General features: G+C 39.7%; 1 protein-coding gene across 2 annotated transcripts in view; it reads left to right on the top strand.

The window, feature by feature from the left end:
* Nucleotides 1-15,814, top strand: part of NEXMIF (neurite extension and migration factor) — a 147,958-nt gene that overhangs the window by 11,666 nt on the left and 120,478 nt on the right. Inside the window, exon 1 of one of the 2 annotated variants that reach the window (XM_058536206.1) lies at nucleotides 6,496-6,535. The exons of the other annotated variant lie outside the window; for it this stretch is intronic. The gene's annotated coding sequence lies outside the window, so the exon portion shown is untranslated. Of the gene's footprint in view, nucleotides 1-6,495; nucleotides 6,536-15,814 lie in introns of those variants that run through there. 2 annotated transcript variants of the gene reach the window in all.

The following is a 15,814-nucleotide window of genomic DNA, read 5'->3' as shown; positions in this document are numbered from 1 at the left end:
TCCCATTGGGGAAGGTCAGTAACGTTTTCCCTTACTGGCTCTCTGTGTTTGTGTATACATCTCTGTGTGCTTGTTTTTATGGACTGCCTATATACTGTACCTCTTGGCAAGGGAAGAGATATACCCATTGTCTATTAAATGTGTGTTGTATGTATGGTATATAAGTCATATTGCCTTTTCCCATAGCAAATCCTATTTGTGCAAAGCTGTGCCCTTTACATGTTAAGATGTTTCATAAATGATATAGTCAAATCCATTTGGCTAAATAGGTGAAAGGAAGGGGAAGCGTGCCAGTGCTACAGTGAGTTTTTCAGATTTATATGGTTTGACTTAAAGCTAAACAAAAACATACTCAATCTGAGGAAGAAGCGATTTGAAAGTTAGGCTATAAAGAGAGAGATAGGCATGCTTTATAAGCCAAGGCCAAGGTATTGGGTTGTTAAATCCTAGACCATGGCTCAACTAGATTCTTCCGTATGTGTATTTGTGGGGAAGAGGTGAGTGTGCCTGGTCTATTACTCAGAGATACGGAGATGATAATAGTGGGAGCAACCAAAATCCAGATTTGTCACTTTGTCTCTCAAGAAGCCTCCAAATATACCACTTAATTTTGAAGACAGTGGTCATGACTTAAGCAGAGGGGCCAAAGGATCAGGATACTGCTATGCAGATCTGGGAAGAGAACCTGGAATAGTTCTTCCTTGCCGTTGATCTCACCCTTTTCGTATAAGCCACTGTTTTCTGCCCTATTTCAATAATGCTTTGGTAGCTACACATGCATATATTTAGCACCTGAATAAATGGAAAGACTCATTTGTTTATTGTCTAGATAAGGTGATGATGTCATGATATTGTTGATCCCAAAGATTCATGATTTGTCAAGACCAAGTCACTTCTAGCCAACCACTGAAAGGTACTGAAAAGCAGGTAGGTGGACTAATCTCTCCCTTTTGATTTTCACCTCTACCATTCTACCCTCATGTATGACTTTGATATCTTCCTGCATTGAGTACCATTGGTTAATGGAAGCCTAAAGTGGATGTAGCTAATACCAGGAATGGGGTTCCTTTATTTTCTGAAAATTCAGTTTATTAGACTGAAGAATCCAGAGGCCTGCCTCAGACAGCCAGGTCATATATTAGACAAGAGTACCCTCAAATTACTCTTGTAAATGAAAAGCAATTTTGATATAATATGCACTGGAAGAAGTGTGATCCTAGGTATGCTCTTTATTTTGCCTTCTGTCCTTTTGGACTTCCTCAGCCTTTTTCTGATATACATGGCTCTGAACTTCACTCCCAATAACCCTCTAGGAGGCCCTTTGTAATGAGCTTCTCTCTGCTCCATGTCATCTACATATGGCACTGAAATGCTGGCTGTCATATGGTATAAAGGTAAGATTGGCCACAATGGTCCCAGAAGAGGTTGCTGGGAAGACTAGCTGTTTCCACACCCTCAAGTAGAAGGAGTGCTCAAGCAGCTGGGACACCCTGAGATGGGAGGGGCAGCAGTGGTTGATAGGGCAGAGAGCTGATGTCTGGGCTTGTTGCTGAGATGGCTAACTGAGGGAGATAGCTGTATGTTCAGTGGTTCTGAGGAAGTGAAAACTCAGACTGGTGTGTCTTCATTCAGGAGACAGAGTTATGTTAAGGGACCATAGGCACTAAGGCTGCCAATAATAACACCCTATAATTCTATGGCCCCTCTCTTCTAAAGGAGTCAAAGGGCTCCAATGTTTTATTTCGTTTGGCCTCACAAACAACCTCATGGACTTAGGAAAGGTAAATATTGAAGACCACATAGGACAAGTTGCTTCCCCTCCCTGGGCCTCAGAGTTTTCAAACTGTGAAATGAGGGCTTGGTCTCGAGCTGATCTCTAAGGTCTTTTCCCACAGTAAGAGTTTCCATGATGGTAACTTTTTCCAGATGAGGGAATTGAGTCTCAGATACTTAAAGTGAGTTTCCCAAAGCCACACTGTAAATCAGAGATAGAGTGATAATTACAGGTCAAGCCCTGATCCCTTCCCTTAGATTGCCCTATAAGTAGTCTCTTTGAACAGTGAGGTAAAGGGAACTCTTGCTTCCAAACACATGAAGCCTGTGCTTATCCATTCCATTTACTCATTTACTCTCTCCTCCGCCTGACCACCTTCTCAGCCTAACCCCTTCACTTATCAGCAGGGCCTTCAACCTTCCCCTTGATGTTGCCCGGGATCCATATCTTGTTTGACTGCAGCTGCTTTCATGGCATATTGTGTGGCAAGGTCATTGCTACCCTTAGAGAGCAAAGTCTGGAGCCAGCACTTTAGTTACATCAGCCAAGAGAGGCTGTGGCTCCTGGGTGTAGCAGGGAGTCAGGGTGGGAAGAGCCATTCAAAAACATGGTATTGTGAGGTGCCTACAAAAAGCAAGGAGGGCTGGGGGAAACGGCTGACAAAAAGGGCTATGGGGGAAATCAAGAGACAGTTGATAAAAGCAAATGGATTCAGTTGTCAGTCATTATGCCGCAAAGAGCCAAGATGACTGAGTTTTCTTCAGAGTTGGGGGATAAAATGGCAGTTCTGACTGTGACAGGGATTTAGCTTGGCAGAGGGCAGTAGGGGAAAAATGAAAAACTTTATCTTCAGTAGGTTTAGCTTTTGTAGTAAGACATTTAGTTTAAGGAATGTTGTGAGCTGAGTACTGTGAGGGAATAAATTCAGAGAACCACATTTCCCATATGATTCCTGGAAACCAGTAGGAATTTGGCTCAAGAAGGGATGGCAGAGGTGATTTGTGGTGTTGTAACAGCCGCCTTGGAAGCTGAGATGGAAAATTTGTCCCTGAAAGGCTAGGCAGTTGGAGGAGACTCACTGGAAGTTTCTGTCCAGAGAAAATCAATAAAACAGAGTGAGGTTTTAAATACATGTGGTGGGGGATGGGGGCTGGAACACCCAGGAGCCCCCCTCTTTTAATAGGTCCATTCGTTAAATCTTTGGCTTATGCTCTAGAACAGGAATTCATTAGTTACTTTTGTGCAAAAAGTTCCTGAGGCTCCCAGGGCCTCTCTCTATCTTAATCCCAGTGACTCCCTTCTTTCATTTATCTTTGTCCTGTCACTTTTTTCACATTCCCTAGTTTTGAGATTAAATTCACTTATCATTTATCAAAATAATCCATGAACATTTCACGTATTTTGAAAAATATAGAAAAGAAATAATCTAACCTTTTGCTTTTAAAAATGATTTATGTCTTTATTTTGAAAAAATAGAAAAATACTGAAAAGCACTGAGAATCAATAATATAACAAACACACCTGGATGTCTACTCAGAATTGACAAACTTAACATTTTTTTATTGTGGTGAGAACATAATGTATCTACCCACTTAACAGATTTTTAAGTGTACAATACAGTATTGTTAACTATAGGCACTATGTTGTACGGCAGATCTCTAGAACTTATTCATGTTGCATAACAACTGTTACCATTTTTAACATAAAGTTTGCTTTAGATTTTTTTCCAGTGAGAGAAATAAAACATTACAGACAAGTTTAATTCTGTCCCCTGTTTCCGGCCCCGTTCTTCTCCATCCATTCCCAGAGGCAAATATGAATTTGGTATGTATTCTTCTACTTCATTTTTATACTTATACATATATGTGTGTAGACATATATATACATATACATATATGTGTGTGCATATGTATATACATATATATCTGTATGTGTGTATATATATATCCATAAATAATATATAGAATTGTTCTGTGTGTTTTTTCTTAATTTACGTAACATCCTAATGTATGTGTCATTCAGCAACCAGTTTTTTTTCCTTCATTCAATATCTTGTTTGGGGATGTATTCCATTTTTCTTTTTAGATTCCCCTTTTCCACTCTATGACTGTCCCCTAGAGCCAATGACATGTACAATACTTTTTCATGATATTATTCATGATAAGATAATATATAATCACATTACAGGAAAACTGGAATATCCAACCAATTGATAGCTCTTAGGGCTAGAGAGCTCAAAGATCTACCATAGAATTCAATCTGCAAAGGTTCTAGGCAGCTCAGCCAGCCCAGTGATTTTGGCTATAAAGCACTGAAGAGCAAAATTAGAAGGGTCTCTAGAGATACCTCCTTGTCAGTCTCTTACTTCATTTTATGAAGGAGTAATAGAGGCCCAGAGAAGGAGAATGACTTAGAAAGGGCATACATCCATTTAAAATTGTGCTCAAGACTCCTGGCTCCTGGTCCTGTATGCAAAACCTTTCCATGACAAAAAGAGAAAAAAGAGACCTAAAACTGCAATTTTTCATTATAAAAATAATCCATTTTAATAAAGTGTGGGAAATACAGAAGAATAGAAAAATGAAGAAATCAAGGACTGCCAATTTTAGTATTTTGATCTTTCAATCTTTTTTCCTGTATATTTTTTTATGTTTCTTATCTTGTTTTTTTCCCACTTAACATTATAATGTCATAATGCACAGTTTTCAAAAGGCAGATTTATACATTGAAATCTTGCTAATGAATGATTTTTAAGGCACAATTTTTCTATTTAGCCATTAGAATAGCATAGACAGGGACATGTGTAGAGAAGGAAACAAGGACCATGGTATATTCTCCAGCAAGTTTGTGCCTGTCCTTTGACCAGATCTTGTTCTTCTAAAAAACAAAACAACAACAACAATAAAACCTAGCTTGACATTTCCAGGATTCCTGCTCCTGAAGTATTCATTCAGAACTGTTAGTTAGACTATGCTCTGAAATGGCTTGGGGTGTGACTAAGGGATGCCCTGATAGATCCCTCCACTTCCAAACCAAGGATAAGTGGGCCCTTGAGGCCCACAAGGAGCCAAATCTGGTACTGCCCAGCTCAAAGGAGCTGATCCTGAGGAAAAGACAGTGGTTGTTTCCCCTGGTGGGTGGGGTGGGGTGCTCAATTTTTCCAGAGCTGTAGCACAAAGAGGATGACAGTCTTTAAAACTTCAGCATTTACTCTGAGAGACAGACATCCATCCCTGGCAAAGCCATACCACTTCTACACACACACACACACACACACACACACACACGATTAGAATTGTTGAGTACGATTTGGGTTGCATTCATTGTAATACACGCAAAACAGCATTTAACTATCAAGACCTACTAGAAGAAAGAGATGTGATGGCTTATCATTCTAGACAGTTCAACGTGTTTGAAACAATGAAGCACTGAGAGATGAAGCTACTCACTCAAGGTCACACAGCAAAAAAGCATAATGCTGAGATTAAAAAACAAAATTTTAAAAAATGAAAGCGCCATTATTCTTGGTCTTGGGTCTTAGAAAGCCGGACCTTAGCCTGCTGAGGCTCACCATGCTTTTGCTTTAATCAGTATAATTCGTTGCTGGCTTGCCCTTGCCGCCTTTGATTCTCTTTGCATCGCCCAAATGTCAATTCACAGTAGTTGTTCAGAAGCGCTTGACAGTTTCCATTTTTCAGTCCCGGGCTCTATTCTTTCGTGCAGGGCTGGAAACCAGGAGACACACAGGCGGCTAGCTGCATTTCTGCCCCAAGCTTGCGTAGGGCTGTGTGTGTGTGTGTGTGTGTGTGCATGTGTGTGTGTGTGCGTGCACGCGTGTGCACGCTTGTGCATGCCTGTATGCCTGCGAATTCTTGCGGACTGCAGGATTGGGAATTTTCAATATTTTAAATTGAAATAATTAAACAAATTCCTCTAAAAAGAACCCTCTCCCTGTCAAAAGATTTTATTTTTTAATTTTTTTTGCTAAGGAAGATTCGCCCTGAGCTGACATCTGTGCCAATCTTCCTCTATTTTTTTGTATGTGGGACACCTCCATAGCGTGGCTGGTGAATGGAGTAGGCCTGTGTCTGGGATTCGAGCCCATGAACCTGGGCTGCTAAAGCGGAGTGACGGAACTTGAACCACTCGGCCACACGGCTGGTCCCCAAAAGATTTTATTTTTAAAGATACTTATTTCTGCAGTTGATTGAGGTTTAGAAATAGGCAGTATGAGGGTCAGCAAACTGCGTTTGGCTGAGACATAGGGTGCTCTTGTTTCCAGGTCATGTAAGCCAATGTTGGAACAAGTCCCAGCTGTGTTTACCCTCAGATTCAAGTTTCAATTCAAGGGAGCTTCTGTCAACACCCCTTTTCCCTCCCCCCAGCAAAAGCTGCTAAGCTAACGCTGCCTTTAAACAAGGAGTGGCTTTAGGCACTGAGTAGCGTTTCCCCTTCAAACTGGGCAGACAGCTTCTCTGTGGGATTCTGAAGCTGTCACACCTATCAGAGTCTTTGGGAAATGTGAAGTGGCAAGCACTTACTGCATCTAAACTCCAAACATCTTTCCTGCATGCTAACCAGCTTGGCTGTGGCAAGCCTTGCAATTTTTTTACATATCCAAAGGCCCCCACTTAACCAATCAGGTTTGAATGCGTGGGTGTAGGCGGCATAAGGGGGCTGCAGGAAGCTCACAGCTGTCCCCAGACCCAAGAAGAGTGGCGGACCAAGAAGTCCATTATTCATCTGTTTCCAGTGTGTCAGGTAAGTGAAGACTGCAGTCCTCACTGAGAAAGACAAGAGAGGCAAGTAGATGTATGAGCCCAGAAGAGTTGCAAGGGACCTCAGCCACAGATCAGCTAGATCAGTGCTTCCCAACCTTTTCATACCCTCTTAAACCCTTCTGTCATCTTTTTTCATAAGGCCCAGTGCTTCGAAGAGTTTTTTTCCTTCTGAAAAGGCTGCGTTTACTAAATGGCTTCTCCATGCTCATACACACACACATGTGTGCATCAGAGCTTTTGATCAGCATGGATAACCATTGTTATTGTGCTTGGCTGCTGTAATTCCAGGGAAAAGCAAAGAAACTTGACATTTAGATAATTGGGGCAGATGTATGATAGTTAAGTGCTCTGTTTTCCTTAAAGTTTTGAAATATTGAAAATGACTTGAGGATCCCAATGATACTTTTGTAGTCCATTAAGATGTCCAGGGACCTCAGGTTGGGAACCAGTGATTTAGTTACTCTCCCCACTCCCCGCCCCGCAATTTTTGAGTCAGCAAGTAAGACCTTTGTCCAAATAGAAAGTTAATCTTTGAGCTGAGATTAAAACTCATCCCACTGGGGGCCAGTTTGCATCCTTTTACTTGGCTTCCCCTATGACACTTCTGACCTATAACTTTGATTCATTTAAGATCAAATTTCTTATATGTCATGAAGAGAACTTTTGGTCAAATCTGTATTAGTCAGGATTCTCCAGAGAAATATATATATAATATAACTTATTATATTATAGATATATAATGAGTAATTGGCTCATGTGATTATGCAATCTAAGTCCCACAAAATGGTGTCTGCAAGCTGGAGACCCAGGAAAGCCAATGGTGTAATTCCAGTCTGAATCCGAAGGCCTGAGGACCCAGAGAGCCAATTGTGTAAATTCCAGTCCCAGGGCTGGAGAAGACCCATGTCCCAGCTCAACAGTCAGGCAGCGAGAGACTTTGATATACAATAAAGGCACATATGGCAGTTTGGAACTGCCTTAGATTTGAGACAGGCCCTCACTTTCTGGGAGGGGTATTAAAAGAGCTCTCTCATTCCATTTACCTGAAGCTCAAAGTCATTCGTAGATACAATATACTTAAAGACTACTTACTAAGTATAAGATACTATAGCTGGGAGGAGGGAGGTGGTAGGAGTAACAGTGGAGTGGTAGGTGAGTAAAATAGCCCCTATTTCAGGGAAACTATTAGGGAGAAATATGTGCACAGGACTATTTCTAAGGTAAGGCGTAAGAGAGTGAATGACTCTGAGGGGTGTAAATTGCATATGTAATACTTTGTTCAGCAGGATTCCCTGGGACTGAAAGGTATACAGTGGAATCAGGTAAACCAGCAACTGCACTATTTCTGACTGCCTGCTAGAAGACAAATGTAAAGTGTGCGTCACTGGTGCTTTGTGCAGCAAATCACAACAAAATTTAGAAGTACTACTATCCTGGCTATTTGTATATTTACCCATTAAGCCTCACATTGACATCTTGGCCACAAATGTTTTCTGCCTTCTAGAAATAACTAGGAGATCATTTAAATCATTTTTATCTGATACATTAATCACATTTTCTAGATTACCCTACCTAGATATATCCATGGACAGGCAAATACCTTCAAAGGCAGTCCATGCCCGAACGCCCATTCTTTTTGTTTTATTTTATTATTTTTAATTCTAAAATACACATAACATAAAATTTGCCATCTTAACCATTTTTAAGTGTACAATTCTGTGGAATTAAGTACATTCACATTGTTATGCAACCATCATCACCATCCATCTCCAGGACTCTTCATCTTGCAAAACTGAAACTCTGTACCCATTAAACAATAACTCCCCATTTCTCCCCCTCCCCCCAGCCTCTGGCAACCACCATTCTACTTTCTGTCTCTATGAATTTTACTTTTCTAGGCTCTTCATATAAGTGGAATCACACAGTATTTATTTGTCTTTTGTAACTGGCTTATTTCACTTAGCATTAAGTCCTCAAGGTTCATCCATGTTGTAGCATGTGTCAGAAGTTCCTCCCTTTTTAAGGCTGAATAATATTCCATTGTATGTATATATCACATTTTGTTTATCCATTCATCTGTCAATGGATACTTGACTTGCTTCCACCTTTTGGCTATTGTGAATAATGCTGCTATGAACAAATACTGCTTCGAGACCCTGCTTTCAATTCTTTTGAGTATATACCCAGAAGTGGAATTGCTAGATCATATAGTAATTCTGTTTTTAATTTTTTGAGGAACTGACATACTGTTCTCCATAGCGGCTACACCATTTTACATTCCTGCCAACAGTGCACAAAGGTTCCAAATTATCTACATCCTCACCAACATTTGTTATTTTCTATATTTTTTTTGTAATAGCCATCCTAACGTTTGTGAGACGGTATCTTTTTTGGGTTTAATGTGCATTTCCCTAATGATTAGTGATGTTGAGCATCTTTTCATGTGCTTATTGGCCATTTTTTTTTTTGTGTGAGGAAGATCAGCCCTGAGCTAACATCTGTGCCAATCCTCCTCTTTTTGCTGAGGAAGACTGGCCCTGGGCTAACATCTGTGCCCATCTTCCTCCACTTGATATGGGATGCCGCCACAGCATGGCCTGACAAGTGGTGCATCAGTGCGTGCCCGGGCCGCCAGCAGCATAGCGCGCACAGTTAACTGCTACACCACGGGGGCCAGCCCCTTATTGGCCATTTTTTAAATGGCCATTTTAAAATCTTTGGAGAAATGTCTATTAAAGTCCTTTGCTCATTTTTTTTTTTTGTGAGGAAGATCAGTCCTGAGCTAACATCTGATGTCAATCCTCCTCTTTTTCTGTTGAGGAAGATTGGCCCTGAGCTAACATCCATGCCCATCTTCCTGCACTTTATGTGGGACACTGCCACGGCATGGCCTGACAAGCAGTGCATCAGCGTGTGCTGGGATCCGAACCTGCGAACCCTGGGCCGCCGAAGCGGAGCGCGCGCACTTAACCGCTTGTGCCACGGGGCGGCCCCTGCTCATTCTTTTTAATTGGGTTATTTTTGTTTTTGTGTTGAGTTGTGGAGTGCTTTGTATATTCTGGATATTAATCTTTTTCCATATATATGATTTGCAAATATTTTATCCCATTCCGTGGATTGCCTTTTCACTTTGTTGATTGTGTCTTTTGATGCACAAAAGTTTCTAATTTTGATATAGTCCAATTTATCTGTTTTTTCTTTTGTTGCCTGTGCTTTTGGTATCATATCCAAGAAATCATTGCCAAATCCAATGTTATGAAGCTCTTCCTCTATGTTTTCTTCTAAGAGTTTTATAGTTTTAGCTCTTACGTTTAGGTCTTTGATCCATTTTGAGTTAATTTTTGTATATGGTGTAAGGTAAGGGTCCGATTTCATTCTTTTGCATGTAGATATCCAGTTTTCCCAGCACCATTTGTTGAAAAGACTGCCTTTTACCCATTGAATGGTCTTGGCATCCTTGGTGAAAATCATTTGATCATTTATGTGAGGGTTTATTTCTGGCCTCTCTATTCTATTCCACTGGTCTATATGTCTGTCTTTATGCCAGTAACACAATTTTTTTTTATTACTGTAGTTTTGTAATAACTTTTAAAATCAGAAAGTCTAATGCCTCCAATTTTCTTTTCAAGATTGTTTTGGCTATTTGGGGTCCCTTGAGATTCCATATGAATTTTAGGATAGATTTTTCTATTTCTTCAAAAAATGTTTTTTTTATATGAATTGCATTGAATCTATTGATTACTTTGGGTGGTATTGACATCTTAACAATATTAAGTGTTCCAATCCATTAACACGAATGTCTTTCTATTTATTGGTGTCTTCTTTAATTTCTTTCAGCAACATTTTGTACTTTTCAGTGTATGTCTTTTACCTCTTTGGTTAAGGTTATTTCTAAATATTTTATTATTTTTGATGCTAGTGTAAAAGCTAGAGATAGTTTTCTTAATTTCCTTTTTGGATTGTTCATTGTTAGTGTATAGAAATGCCACTGATTTTTTGCATGTTAAATTTGTATCCTGAAACTTTGCTGAATTTGTTTATTAGTTCTAACAGTTTTTTTTGTGGAATGTTTAGGGTTTTCTATGTATAAGATCATGTTGTCTGTGAACAGACATAAATTTACTTCTTCCTTTCTAATTTGATGCCTTTTATTTCTTTTCAGAAAGCCTATTCTTAAATTGAGTTGAAATATGTTTTCTTCTAGCTTTCCTTGAGTTTTTAAATAAACTTTTTATTTTAGAACAGTTTTAGATCTACAGAATTATTGTGATGATAGTGTAGAGTTCCCATATACCCCACACCCAGTTTTCCCTATTATTAATATCTTCCATTACTATGATACATTTGTCACAATTAACATACCAATATTAATACATTATTATTAACTAAAGTCTATATTCGTATTTCCTCAGTATCCCCTTAACGTCCTTTTTCTGCTCTAGGATCCCGTCCAGGATACCACATTACATTTAGTCATGCTCCTCTTGACTGTGCTAGTTTCTCAGACTTTTCCTTGATAGTTTTGAGGATAAGTAGTCAGGTATTCTGTAGAATGTCCCTCAATTGGGATTTTTCTGATGTTTTTTATCATGATTAGACTCACTGAATGAATAAATGACCCTGTATTAGAATGAAGACCCCTAGGGGAAATATAATGCTTGTGCTTTGTGCAGAGCTTAATATTTTTCAAAACTATTTAGGAACTAATTCCGTTGACCCTTCTAACCCCTTTGTGAGGCAGGTAGGGCAGGTAGTGATATGCCCAAAAAACGAAGGCTCAGAGAGGGTACCTTGTCCAAAGTGACTATATGAGTTAGACAGAACTGAGTTTTCCTTACTGTTACTCAAGTAACCTTTACATTTTGTTTAAACTTTGACTGTGTAGGCTAATATTTGTTTGTCAAACCTTCAACCTTAATTGGAATTGCTGGTACATTTGCATATGAGCTGAACTTAGCCTCCTAATAGAAAATGAGATATGAAAGGTAAGTCTGAAATGCAATCATTTACTAAATGTTTTTAAAAATAAAAACATTTATCAACTGGGTGGTCAAGCCAGAACCTAGAAAACATAGGCTTAGCTTTGGGAATAGAAGTGTGAACAGAACAAAAATAAATGTTTCCTAATTGTCCTTGCTTGCTGCAGATATTAGGCAGCTAGCTTTGTCTCTTTTTCACCCCTTACCAAATTCTAATGGAAAGGTGCTGAGGTGCAGCTAATCCCAAACAGTGTATAATCCCCAAATAATTTATACAGTAATACTGTGTCACACATACACACCCCAGTGCCCAGTCCCTGATCTTCTATTTTGGAGTTTGCAGAGACTGCACTGGGAGACTTGGCAAATGGCACCAACTTTTATTCCTGGGATGTCTCTGCTCATTCACAACCAGGGCAAGAAGACAGTTAAGAGTCTTGTCATACAGGCTAGCACTGAGGTGTGGAGGGAAAAAAGAGCTAAAAAACTTTTCTCCCTTTTCTACCTGACCACTCCCTCAATCTTAAAACCAGTTTGTACAAACCAGAAATTGTGATGTATACAGAATATTTTAGATCACAACTCTCTGGAATGAATGATTGCCATATACAAAGAGCCTGCTGCCTCCAAGGAGTCATCAGTTGAAAAGAAACAGCTAGCTATCTGTAGCGCCATCTACTGGCCTGGGTGGGATGGAGAAAGTAATTTATTTGGAAGGAGATGGTCTGAGATTTGGCTAGCAAATGGGAAAGGCTGAATTTCATGTCTGAGGTAAGGGAAGTATCCAGAGAAGGAGGACGGCGACAAAGGGACTGAGAGCTAGACTTTTCAACTCTGGTGACAAAGGATGGGGATGAGTTAGTGGGTATAAACACAAATCCCTACTCCGAGAGTGGAGGTTGGTGAGGAAGACCTCTTAGCTTTAATATTTTATGATCTCTGAGATGGAGGGTTGATAGAGGAACCTGGAAAGTATGACTAAGTAGTTGAATCTGCTATAGAAAAAGGGGAGATGGGACAGGTTTTTAATTATTTGAACCTGTGAACTTTATTTCTTTGCTACCAGGTTCTGATATGAATTGCATGAGGAATGTGAATTCTGCTAATAAAATTCTTATTGGAGGAAAAACCAAGTCATTTGGAAACTTGAATTTTTTTCATCCTTCTTTACCCCCAAAAGTGTTAGTCACTGTAAATGTTATCAACATGATTCTTCCCTAGATAGGGGTATCTAAGTTAATGGCAGAGCCAGGTAATGACTCCAAGTCGAAATGGCCCTGACTAACCCTAGTGGTTGGGCAGCTTTGAATAAATTTAGGAGACTAGAATTTCTGCAAAGGGTCTGATGAGCCCAAAAGGAGACTTTGAGTAGAAGCTTCCACACTATCCATAGATGTTATCTGATTGTGTGTACATGAGTATTGAATATTTTAAAAATCTTTCAACTTTCCTAAACCCAGTCTTCCCATCTCCATCTTGGATGCCATATCTCCTCATTATCTCATCTCTTCTCTCTCCCATGTTTGTTGAATATACAAGATTAAATATAACAATGTTGCACAAAAATGAAATTGCTTGCTCAGCTGTGACTTTAAGGCCAGACATAAGATAGTCTATACAGGTCTTAGCTCCCTCATCAGATGAACCTTTTAAGTCTTTTAAAAAACCTGAGGGTGAGAAACAAGAAAACTTTTAGATTTTCATTCTTGCATTTGCTCTGTGGCAGAGAGAGATACTAAACTTAAAAAAAAGGCAAAGTTCCTTTTCCTTCTTGTGCCTTAGCTTCTTGAATGATAAAATGAGACACATTCAGTTTTCTATTATCTGAAGTCATCCGCTTTGTGGATTATTCAGACTCTTGTTTCTTCATCCTTCAGCTGTTCAGTGTCACTTCTACCAAAACATATATATATATATATATATATATATATATATATATATATATATATGTTTTATTCTATCATAAGAGCAGTTGCAGAGCTTAGGCATATAGGGAGAAACAGAAAAATGTGGGGGCAAAAATCAGTCACTTTTCTAGTACTCTCATTCCTTTATACCTACATCAGCATTTATATTTTTAAAAATAACTGTCTAGGGCCAGCCCCGTGGCTTAGCGGTTAAGTGCGCGCGCTCTGCTGCTGGCGGCCCGGGTTCGGATCCCGGGCGCGCACCGACGCACCGCTCCTCTGGCCATGCTGAGGCCGTGTCCCACATACAGCAACTAGAAGGATGTGCAACTATGATGTACAACTATCTACTGGGGCTTTGGGGGAAAATAAATAAATAAAATTATAAAAAATAAATAAATAAATAAAATAAAAAAATAACTGTCTAGCTCCTCCTCCTTGCCCACTCCCTCTCCCATACATACATATTCTCTCCCTCTCCTTCTCCCCCTCCCTATCCCTCCCTCCTCGGCAAGTTTGGTGGACAGACCAGTCTGACACCTCAAAAATACTCTAATTCTAAGAAAGAAACTAAATTCTGCTTCTGACATTTCATTCCCCCTGTGGTTTTAATTAGGTGTAAATTCTCCTATGCTTGCTTTGAAACATGCCTCAGGATCTTAGGGAGATGGCCGGCAGATGGGGTATTAATGCAGGGTGATGTTTCTCACTTCACGGTGCCCAGGCAACATTTATTATCATTAAAGTAGTGTCGTTCAAATGGGGTGGTTGATGTTGGAAAAGGAGTGCAAAGCTGATCATTGTTCTCTGGATCTTAGCTCTAATGAAGAAGCTGTATTAGAGGCAGCACTTCAACTCTGCTTATGGAATATGTATCTGTGTATCACTCAATAGTGAAACCCTGGAGACTCTGACTGGAGGACAAAGCTTCTAAGGCTATATTAGACTGGGGGGGATAAAAATACCTACGTCTCCTACCTTACCAGGCTGTGGGGAGGACGAGGAATATCCTATGTGTACAGTGGTCTGAGTGCCTAGAAAGAAAAATGTAGATGTTTTATTAGCCCTGTGTAAGAGCTTTGGTTAATTCCCCAGAGCACTGTAGAGTCCTAGAAGCCCTGTAACTAATTTCTCTTTTCTCTCCTCAGGTTTTTTTTCCCCAAAGAGAAATTGATTCCTTTCTATCTTGTTTTAGCTTTTGTTCCTCTGCATTGAGGCTTTGAATTCAGAAAACCTCTTTGGGTATGTACAGCTATCCACTGATAGTTAGGCTTAAACATTAAACAACCTCACAGAACTAATTATGTTTTATGGCCTGTGACCAAGTCAACTAATTTTGCCTCATAGAATTTCTGAGAGAAAAAAATGCATATTTAGAACTTAGTAAAACTTCCTTCAAAATATTTCCTTGTACATGCATGTATTGTTGACCCCGGGGAAAGGTTTTTATATTAGCCCAGCTTGGGAACATTCAACTTTCTGTGCTGTATTCTCTATGACTTCACTCCAGGTTGACCTGTGGAAAGGTGAGGGGGACAGGAGCCATTTTGAAGAAGTAAAATAGACTGAATCAGATGTCTAAAGAACACAGCTTGATTAATTCAAAACTGAAGCCCTGGCCTCCCCAGTCTCATGCTCCACAGCAAAAATTTCTCCTTGGCCAGAGGCGTAAGCATCTGTGTCCAAATCTCATACTCTTCCTGGGCAAATTCACCAAGGCAAACCTCGAGTTGCTTGGGTTTTTTTCTGCATCATCCCCTAATTTAAGTCAGGCTTAAAAAAGAGAGCCATTAAATAATAAAACAAGCAAACACACAACAATAACAAAACATTATGTCCTGGCCCTCATAGGTCAATTTAATGTGATTAGCAGCATAAAACTTCACAAAAGCCTTCACTGGAGGATTACCAGAAACAGCATCATTCAATATGTTGCCATGTGCTGCCATTCTTCCACTTTGGCGTTATTTATTGATGGTAGCAGAAGCACAATATTTGTACCTATTAAACCTTTTAGTTTCCTTTCAGCTTTTCCTGAGTAAAAGTGGAACTGCACCATTACTGTTAAACCATTGTCAAGGCCAAAAAAACTCCTGAATATTGTTTACATCCCTGATGGCAAAGGTGAGGACTGAGGCAGAGCTGCTCTGCCTGCTTTGATTCATATCAAGAGTAACACTTGTCTGTGTGTGTGTGTGTGTGTGTGTGTGTGTGTGTGTGTGTTCATGCGGGAGGCGATAGTGAGTGAAGCAGGAGTTTTAAGGAAGGAGGAGGGGACTGGAAGGAAAAAAACTTTCAATGAATTGAAACTGCATAATGAAAAGATTCTGAAATTTAATTACAAAAATGGCTGTGTTTTTTCTCTCACCTCCT

Source organism: Diceros bicornis, chromosome X (genome assembly GCF_020826845.1).
Source record: "Diceros bicornis minor isolate mBicDic1 chromosome X, mDicBic1.mat.cur, whole genome shotgun sequence".
Lineage (NCBI taxonomy): Eukaryota > Metazoa > Chordata > Mammalia > Perissodactyla > Rhinocerotidae > Diceros > Diceros bicornis.
Note: the sequence above shows the minus strand (reverse complement) of the source record. Positions and strands in the feature narration are given on the sequence as shown.